The sequence below is a fragment of the Lontra canadensis genome, unplaced genomic scaffold (genome assembly GCF_010015895.1).
Source record: "Lontra canadensis isolate GAN:19392208 unplaced genomic scaffold, GSC_riverotter_1.0 scaffold219, whole genome shotgun sequence".
NCBI classification, from domain to species: Eukaryota; Metazoa; Chordata; class Mammalia; order Carnivora; family Mustelidae; genus Lontra; species Lontra canadensis.
This window is the reverse complement of record NW_022631213.1, coordinates 403834-413774: the sequence shown is the minus strand read 5'-3', so window position 1 is coordinate 413774 and position 9941 is coordinate 403834.

Genomic DNA, 9941 nt, shown 5'->3' with positions numbered 1-9941 from the left:
CCCTTTCAGCCCTGGGAGGGGGAGGAAGGAAGAGCAGAGTGAGGCTGGATGGGGCTTCTTGTCTGCTGACAGTGTCCTCTGAGGAGGCAGAGATGAATGTCTGCCACAGACCAGTGTCTGGGCCCCCATTGCTCTGGAAGCCCCGGGGGCAGTCTGGGAGGGAGGGCGCAGGGCCTATGGGGGTCTGCAGCGCAAGGGTTCACGGAGCTTCCGGGGTCCCATCGCCCTCCGCCAGAACAGTCCCTACCCAGAGGGCAGGGTGGGGTGTGGGGAAGAGCTGCAGGAATAGGGGTTGGCATCCTTCTCTGCCGGCCCTGCTGCACCCTCCACACCGTCCCACTTCTGGGTGGTGGCTGGTGCGGGAGCACTATCTGCGGGAAATTCGGTGGAGAAACTGACCGTCAAAGCACCCAGAAACACAACCCAGACAGAAACAAGCCCACCTTTCCCGTTTCTGTTTTTCAGGGAAAGATTTTTTTTCCCTCTGCCCTGTTTCGTCTTAAGTTGAGAAGGAAGTTAATGCACGGCTCTATTTCTGTGAGGTTGTTTGGAGAGCGGCAGCGAGATCAAAATAAGCCAGATAACAAAAGGCCCCCGCCAGTCGGCCCCTGGCTTTCTGGAGCACTGCGCGCAGGCACAAAGGCCCGGAGGTGCGTCCTCTGCCGCTCAGCCTCAGATCTGGCCCTGCAGCCCTCCTCTGCTTTGAAGGGCCAAGCATCTCTTTCAAGCAGCTCTTACTGCACAAGGGACAGGGCAGGGTGGAGGGATTTGCCTGAGGATGGGGTCCAGGGGTCTCTTTTTTAGTGGGAGCCATTGCTGAGAAGCTTCCCTGGCTCTGCCTAGTCCCTTCCAAGCCTCCCCAGGCCTCAGACCTGTCTTTCCTCAGTGACAAACAGCCCCTTGGGCTTGGTGGCACGGATAAAGAAGCTTGTGGGTGGTGAAGGAGGGAGAGGCTGTACCCCACAAATCTCGGCCGTGGACATCCACCCAGGAGCTCCAGGCCATCTTCCGGAGCCTCCGCTCAGAAGAAAGGTAAACATGGCCATTTGTCACTGACTTATCATAAGAACTGCGGTAGCAGCTGTTCCCCTTAATTAATACACCATTGACTTTGAGTCTCTCTCTCTCTCTCTCTCTCTCCCTCTCACACACACACACACACACACACACACACACACAAATCCCTGCGTTGAGGCAGGCCTATGGACTTCAAATCCATTATCCTGTTGGCCTCCACCAAAGGGAAGGGGCAGGGGAGTGGTCAGACAGTAACTCAGCTCCAAACAGGCCTCCTGGGGCAGTCAGGCCAGCTTCTCCACCCTGTCCCCAGAGAAAGCTCTAGAAACAAGGAGAGAATCTGGAGAGAGGGGCTCGTGGTGCACCAGGGAAAAGAGACAGAGGGGATGAGTGGGGGAGGGGGGGAGCATGCCACCTGGGGCTTGAACAGTGGGGGGCAGGCTGGCACTCAGCATCCTCAGGACCGGCTCTGTCCCTTATTGGCTGGGACCTCAGGCAGATCAAGCACTCTATCCCTGTACCAAGGGACGTCATTGAGAAAGAAATGGTAAAATTAGCCAATACATGAGATGCTCCTAGTGAGCCATAGCCCACCGTGGGGCCACGACACCCCACACGGTAGTTGCTATTATTATCCCCTTTATGGGGTCTGGGGGAAACTGAGGCACGGGTTGGACGGGCAAGTAGCAGAGCTGCAGTTTGAATCCAGGCACACCAGCCCAGAGCCTGTGTCCTCAGCCCTGCTCTCTTCCCTTCTCCAAAGAAAACAATGGGAGCCACTCACAATTTTTTGAGCTGTGCTGGGTTTGCCAGAAGAGTAAAACTATGCCAGGACCTCAGAAAGGCTCTGAGAGGCTCCTCCGACGTACCCACATGCCCGCCCCCATTATGCTTTCTGGCCACACAGCTTGCTGCCCTCGCCCTGCCTGGGGGCCCACGGCTGCCACCAAGCCTCCACATTTGCTGTTCCACCCAGTCTGCTCTTCCTCCAGGGCGCCAGGCGGCTCTCTCCTCCTCTCCTGGAGTGGGGGCTTGGAGCAGATGGGCCAAGATTTCTAAAGGAAGTGACAGGATGTTTTCTCCTGCCAAGAGTTGGGGCATCCAGGGCTGAGGCCTCCCAGGACCTCAAGGGCGAACCCCTCAACCCGGCAGCAGCAGTGTGCCGAGACTGCTGGCTACCATGGAGGGACTGCCTCCTGCAGGTACCAGGCTGCAGGTGGGGACAATCCAGAGCAGGGGCTTGGGAGCAGAGGACCTGAACAAGGTCTGAGAAGCAAGGGGAACAGAGGTATCGCTGGTGATTACAGCCCAATTTCTGAGCCACTTCTGTTTAGGAAGGAGACAGGGAAAGTACAGCAATTTTCTTCAATGAAAACAGGCAACAGAATTCCCTTTGCCTCCTTCCCCTTGCAATTAAGCCCTTCTCTGCAAATGAAATGATTTGGTTTTCATGGGGACTAATTTAAGCACACTGGAAGGGCCGCTGAACTTTCTGATTGCAAACACCAGCATGTGCAAAACAGACTCCCCAGCAGTGGCAGGCTGGCGAGGTGGGCCTCACCACCAGCCTGGGCTTCAAGCGGTAAGGTGGGCTAAGCCCTGGGGTGTGAGTCCAGCTCCACCCCTGCATCGGTGACACTCTCTGCGTGGCTGCCGCCATTGCCTTCTCCAGCCCCCATATCACAGGTGAGGGAGCTGGACTGGAGCCCGAGTGGTGGGGGGGGTGATTGAGAAGCCTCTGACCCAGCTGGTGATGGCAATGAACTGAACACACCGCCCCTCCCATCATCAAGAGGGGGCATCTACCTCTTCTTGAATCCAGGTGGGGTCTGCGACTGCTTTAAGAGAAGGGAGATGGTTAGGGGGACACTGGCCAGGGCCAGCCCGAGGCCTGACCACTTCCGCTTTCATCCCTGAGGCCCAGAGCCACCACATAAAGTGGCTCAGCTGTCCTGCTGGACAGAGCTTGTGGGGGACAGATGCCCGCCTGCCCCCAGCTCTTTCAGCGTCCCCGGCTGGCACCCTGGATGCGTAAGTGTGTCCCACGGGAGCAGGGATAAGCTGTTCCCACCCAGCACTGCCCACGTGGCAGAGTCATGAATGCATACATGGTTGCTGTGTTAAGCCACTAAGTCCATATTATTACCATTATAACTTTTTAATTTGAAATAGTTGAAGATCCACAAGAAGATGCAAAAAGAGTACAGAGACTTCTCGGGTACCCTTCACCCAGCTTCCCCCAGTGATAATGTCCCACATAATTGCGCCCGATTGTCAAAACCAGGACGTTGACCTTGATCCCATACTACTAACTCATGCACAGACCTGATTTAGGCACTTCGTGTGTGCGTGTGTGTGTGTGTAGTTTATGAAATTTTGTCACACAGAACCACTAAGTTTTGGGGTGGTATGTGACACGTAATGGATAACTAATCCAGGCATGGACAAAACCTCCCAGGAGTGTGTATGACACAGTTCCTCGGGTGGGAAGTAGAAGAATATTCCACACTAGACTCAGAATGAGCATCCGAGTGGTATGACAGGAACTCACGACGGGTCAGTATGCAGAGACATCACAAAGGCCGTTTGCCAGAATTCCTGGCACTAGAAGAGCTCAGAACTGCCTCAGTCCCTTTGCAATGAGGCACAGCCACATGACTTGCTTTGGCCAGTGATATGTTGAATGGAAGTGACAAATGGCGCGTGGAGGCGGAAAGCCTACGAGCTAGCACGTGATCTGTGATCTCTTTCCTTCTGCCCGAGTGTGGTGCTCCCCCCCGCAAGGCCTGGGACCCAAAGCCATGGTGGCCTGGACCGAATCCCCAGCTGACCTGCAATGCAGCGATGTGAGCAAGAAATCAATGCACGTTGGTAGAAGCCGCTACCAAGAACCTGGGCTGGTTTATTACCAACCTCAGCTCCCTGACCCAGGTAACCATCTTCTACCACCTTCGATGCAGGAAGAACAAACAGCTCCCATCGCAGGAGGGGAGCTAGAGGAATATGCCTGAGTCTTCCGTGGTCTAACATGCAGTGCCTGGAGGCTGGGGCATGGCCTAGAAGATTCTGGAAGATCTGTCTAGGCCCTGCGATCTTTTTCATTCCATTTAGGCAATGTCTGCCAGGCTCTGCAGGGAAGATCTGGATCTTTCCAAGCTGGCTATCCCTGCTATGCGATTACCTCAAAGAGAAGGTCTGGGATCCCCCGAAGAGAAGGATCAGAGAAACAGCGCGCAGCAAGTACACTGGCAAGAAGGAGCTCACACCCCAAGCAGTTGTGCTGACTTCACCATCAGCAGCCGCAGCCAAGAGGGGGAAGAGCTACACATCCGGACGCTGCGTCTGGTGTGTCTAGCGGCAATGGAAGGGATGCACAGCTGGCCGGGAGTGCCAAGGTCCATGCTGGCTCACCAGCCTCGCCTTAAGCTCGAAGGAAAGGGCCAGTGGGGTCTTGCCGCGGCAAAGGCTCTTTAAACAGCTGCTGATGGAAGTGAGGACATGTGGATGTCCCCAGAGCATCCCATCCACCGCAGGGACACGTGCACAGCAAGTGGCTGCAAGTGACAAACCCTCTATGGGATACAGGTGCCCAGGATCCCCACCGGGATCCCGGTGACTGGACAGGGCTGACAAGCCTCAGCCAGAAAAGAAAGGGGAAAGCGCATGTGTGTATATGTGTGTGTGTGTGTGTGTGTGTGTACACACGCGCCTGCGCACGCCTGTGCTCCAGCCACCCAATGCAGCGGAGGGGGCTTCCTCTGAGACAAACACGCTCCATGTACTTTATCAAATTTGCAGATGCCACACAGCTGGGGGGGATGATGGCAAATACGCCAGTTGACAGAGCTGGGATCTAAAGGGAAGTTGACAGGCCGGAGCGATGGGGTGGATCTAACGAGATGAAACTTAACAGGGACGAACGTGTTTATTTTGTTTTATTTATCTATTTGTGCCCTGCCTCCATGCGCAGAGGAATGGGGGAGGGACAGTGGTTCATGGGAGGAGGGAAGTGTAACTATGGCACGCAGGGCCACAGAGCTGACTGCACAGACCTGGGGGCCCGGGGGAAGGGGGTGGGGACCGAACTCCAGTGTGGGCTTGGGGGTCCAGGGATGATGGTCAGTTCCATAGTCAGCAATGGGGGCCGGGGGTCTGTGGCTGCATCAATAAAGGCATAGCATCCAGGTTGAGGAGAGTAGTGAGGACTGGGGCGCCTGAGTCTGAAGTCCGGGATGGTCAGGCTGTCCTGTTGGGCAGGGGCCTTTCAGGCAGCTCAAACCCGGCCTCCTTCCACGCCATCCACCTGGGATCAGGTCCCCACATCCACCTCTCTTTAAAATAAAAAAATTTTTTTTTAATTTATTTGAGAGAGAGCATGAGTGGATGGGAGGGGCAGAGGGAGAAGGAGAAGCAGGGAACCTGACATGGGGCTCAATCCCAAAACTCGGGGATCATGATCTGAGCTGAAGGCAGACACTCAACCGACTGAGCCACCCAGGCACCCCTGTCTTTCCTTTCCTATGGCCAGGACACCCCTAGGGCAGCCTCTCCTTCAAACTCTTCAGCAAATAAAATGGTCACTCACTCCAAACATCATCAGGGGGAGGGTTAGGGGGATTCTGAGGCTTTGAGAGTGGAAGCCTCAGAGAGACAAAGCTCAGCTCTGTAGGAGAAAGAAGGTCCTCACTATTTTGAGCCTTGGGCTGCCTGGAAAGGTAGTGAGCCTCATGTCACTGGAGGTATGTAAGCAGAGGCTGCCTTAGCACTCAGCAGATATGCTAGCATGGAATGAATGGATGGAACTAGAGTAGTCTGAAAGTGTTGTTCTACCTTGAGATGCTTTTGGTTAAAGTTTGATGAGTTTTTCACCCATGGGAATCCTTCTGAAATCAGGGCTGTTCCTTGTGGTCTCAACAGTGAGACTGGAAAATGGAAGGAGCTTAAGGTGGCACCAGAGAGGAGAGTGCCTGAGCATGATCGAGGGCACTGAGGCCATGGAAGATGGCCAGAGGTCGTCAAAGGAAGGGGGAGAATCCAGAGCCCTGGTAACTAGAGTGTCCTGTGTCCCACTCCCACACCTGTGCAGCTTCTCACCCTGCAAGGGCTGGCTAAACTGAGGAAGCCTCTCCATGCCCCCTCCCAGCTCCTTGTCCTTTGAGAGTCCAGGAATTCTGCACTCCCAGCCCTGCCCTCAAGCACTGACCCACAGAACCTCATGTACCAGGCAGGGAGAGGCCACCCCCATTGCCACCAACCCTGCCGTCCTGCCAAGGGTCCATATGAGACCAGGCCCAGGCAGGCCTCCCAAATGTGGACTCCTGAGGTCTGGCCAGGCACCAAGTAGGTCCTTGACCAAATCTGGCCTAGAGGGGAGAGGAGCTGTAGGAACAGACCCCCTAACTGTGTCACCACAGACTCAGCCACATAGACACGGGCTCCCTATCTCCTTCCCTCCCCTCCCCTCCTCTCACTGTGAGAAGATGCCTAGGGAAGAAGTCTCCTTCCTTACTCCTTTGCTGTCCAGGAGGGCTTCCTGGAGGAGGAGTGAATCTACTTCAGGTTCTTGGGGGAAGGTGGGAGCTTATGTGGGAGAGCAGGGGTTTGTGGAAAAGCAACAACAAGATGGAGCCAACCGGGAGGTGGGGTGAGCTGGGGAGATCCCTGGCTGGCAAGGGCATGGGCTCTGGATTTGAAACCCAGGTTCTGTATCTGCTTGGCTTTGTGACCCACTTAGAAGACATGCTTCCTCTGGACCTCAGGTTTCCCATCTATATAATGGGGATGACACAGGTACCAACCTCACAGGTGTTGGATGGGTTAAATGACATGTTGCACTGAGCCTGGATGCGGGTACTGCACGATGATGAGAATTTACCCATGGCATGTTACTATAAGTAAACAGATGGCTGCCACCAAGTATTCAGACTTCGGCTAACACAAAGAACTTTCCTAAGAAACAAAGCACCTCTGCCTGGAACAGGCTCCTGCATGAGGTGGTGAGCCCCCTGTCTCTGGGAGCATTCAAGCACTAGGGCTCTGTGGAGGGCTACCTGTGTAGGAAGGGGTGTGTGGAGATGGCCAGCAGGGGTCAGCAACACAGCAGGACAGAGGGAGGTATGGCCAGTAAACTTCCCTACCCCCTCCCACACCCCCAGCTCTCTGGGGATAGTAGTGAGAACTGGCTCAGGCTGCCTTGCTTCCAGGCAGACAGGATCCACAGGACCTGGCCCAGTCTGTGGCATGTCCTGCAGGGTCAGGCCAGAGTCCTGACACCCAGTGGGGCTGGGCTGAGGTGATGGGAAAGGCAAGCTCTGAGACTTCCAGTGAGGGGCCCTGAAGCTGAGGTCTGAGCCGATTGGGGAGGTCAGAACACAGTGCTGGCACCCTAGGATCTGAAATTCTAAGTACAGGCCTTCAGAAGGGTCCCTCGGGTGGTCAGAACTGGGGCCTTCTTCCCTTCTGATCTCCACAGCAAGGGCTGACAGGGTCCGTACTGAGCCCTCCCTTAGCTCCACCAGGGGCCTCCCAGGGCCAGGAGACTGAGGATGAGGGGATGGGCCGAGAGGGCCAGGGACTCAGCCGTGTCCCCAGACCCTGCCCCAACTGGTACAGCCAGAGATCCCTACAGATGGTGCTGCTTGGGGAGCCTGGGTGGCTCAGTGGGTTAAGTGTCTGAATTCTGGATTTTGGCTCATATCGCGATCTTGGGGTTGTGAGATGGAGCCCTGGCTTACATTCAGCAGGGAGTCTGCTTGGGATTCTCCCTCTTCCTCCAACCCTTCCCCAAAATAAATAAATAAATACAGCTTTTAAAAGAAAAAAAAAAAGATGGCACTTCTCCCTCTTCCCACTCCTGACTCCCAGAGTGGCAGGGAGGGTGTGCCAGGGCAGGTGGGAAAGGGACAGGCTGAAGGCAGGAGCAGAAAGTGGATTTTCTCCCGCTGGGGGCCCATTCAGAGCCAGAGGGAGCTACTAATCCCCACCCTACCCCCAAATGCTCTGGCAAGTGATGGAGAAAGTGACTTGACCAAAGGTGTCTAGGAGGGAGCCTGGAACAGCAGGGTGGCTCTGGGGACACAGGGAAGCTTCCCTGACAAAATCAAACCAAAGCTAAAACAAATAAAACCTCTCCTAAGTGGAAGAGGTCTGAAATTCCACCATTAAAGATTCATTCCTTTAGCTTAACACTTTGTCCTTTTTAAAAATGCAGACCTATCAGAGCCTCACCTACAAGTAGGTTTGTCAGAGGAAAGAAAAGGGAAAATGCATACTATCCCCTATGAAGAAACACCCGTGAGGAGGCCAGCGGGGAGAGCAGCAGCGGGGGACACTGTGAGGAGGTCAGTGAAAAGGGCAGCAACCGGGGCGGATTTCCCAGGATTTACTTCACCTGCTACACAGCTTTGGCCAAGGGCCAGCTCTAAAGGCACCTGCATGGGAAGGAAGCTGAGTCTCCTGGTGCTGTTCCTGTGTTCAGGGAGTGAGACTGGACAGAACAGACTCCCAACACGCCAACCAAAGACACCATTCACACATGCACCCCACCCCCACCCCGGTACGTGGGAACATGTGTACTCAGGCACTTCTGAGAGACTCCACAGGCAAACATGACCCCGACTCCCACCACCACTCCCACCCTCCAGGTTCTGTACCTGACTTGGAATCCAGAAACCAAGAGGACTCTGGGCCCAGACCACTCCCCACCCACCCCCCCTCTCTGCCCAGCACCTCTCCAGGGTGGTCACCGGGAGCTGTATCCCCACCTGGAGTTACTTTCTGGTTTGGGCTCAAAGCTCTCAGCCAGTGAATATTTACGAAGAGTTTGCAGGAAGCTGCGGAAAGACGCTTGTGACATCTGAGAGGCGCCGCGAAGAACCCATTTGAGGAACCCATTACCAAGGGTGAGTTTTCCACAATCACAGGGGCCTGGGACCTCCCTCGGTGCCCCTCCTGTCCTCCCTGCCCTCTCCAAGCTCAGCCAGATTCCCCTGCACTGAAACTCCTGCCCACGGCTATTTCTTTGTGGGCTTCAGCAGGGAAGTGGGGAGGAGGGAAGGGAGTGGGGCAGGGGGAGGCCCACTTTAGTGCACTGGGCCAATGTACTGGACTCCTTTTCCTTCTTTTTTCTTTTTTAATTGTGGTGAAACACCCTCCCCTTCCTTTGAAGTAAGTTCAATTTTTACAAAAATAACCCAGGGGAATCATTTTTTTTTTTTTAAGATTTTTTTTTTTTTTTTTTTTTTTGACAGAGAGAGAGAGAGAGAGAGCACAAGTAGGCAGAGAGGCAGGCAGAGAGAGGGGGAAGCAGGCTCACTGCCGAGCAGAGAACCCGATGCGGGGCTCGATCCCAGGACCCCGAGATCACGACCCGAGCCGAAGGCAGAGGCTTAACCCACTGAGCCACCCAGGTTAAGTCAAATAGTGTTTCACAGATGGTACATAACATGTGTCCCATGAATGAATAAATGAATGAATGAATGAATGAATGAATTGAATGAATGAATAAGGAGCCCCTCCTGATAGCTCTCCAGCTCCTTATGACAGGGTCACCCAGAGAAAGTGGCAGGGAGCAGTCACATCTTGCTTCACAAGGAAGGAAACTGAGGCCCGGGCTGCCTTGAGTGTTGTTGGATAACATGCAGCAGCCCAGGGACTTGCCTAAGGTCCGTTTCACTTTGGGTCTAGACCCAAGCCCACCCCTGCTCTGGCTGCCAGTGGGCCCCGGGCTGCCTTCCTGGGCCTTGCCCTAGGGCCCCTGTGGCTGCCCAGCCTGGGAAGGTGGACTGGCTTCTCACGTTGCAGGTCTAATTTTATCCACTTCTTCAGAAGGGCCGGGCCAGGCGCCAGAGGACGCAAGGCCAGAGGGCCAGAGCTCTGGTGGCTAGGCTGGTCCAGGGCTGCAAGGGCCTCCTTTAGCCCCAGAA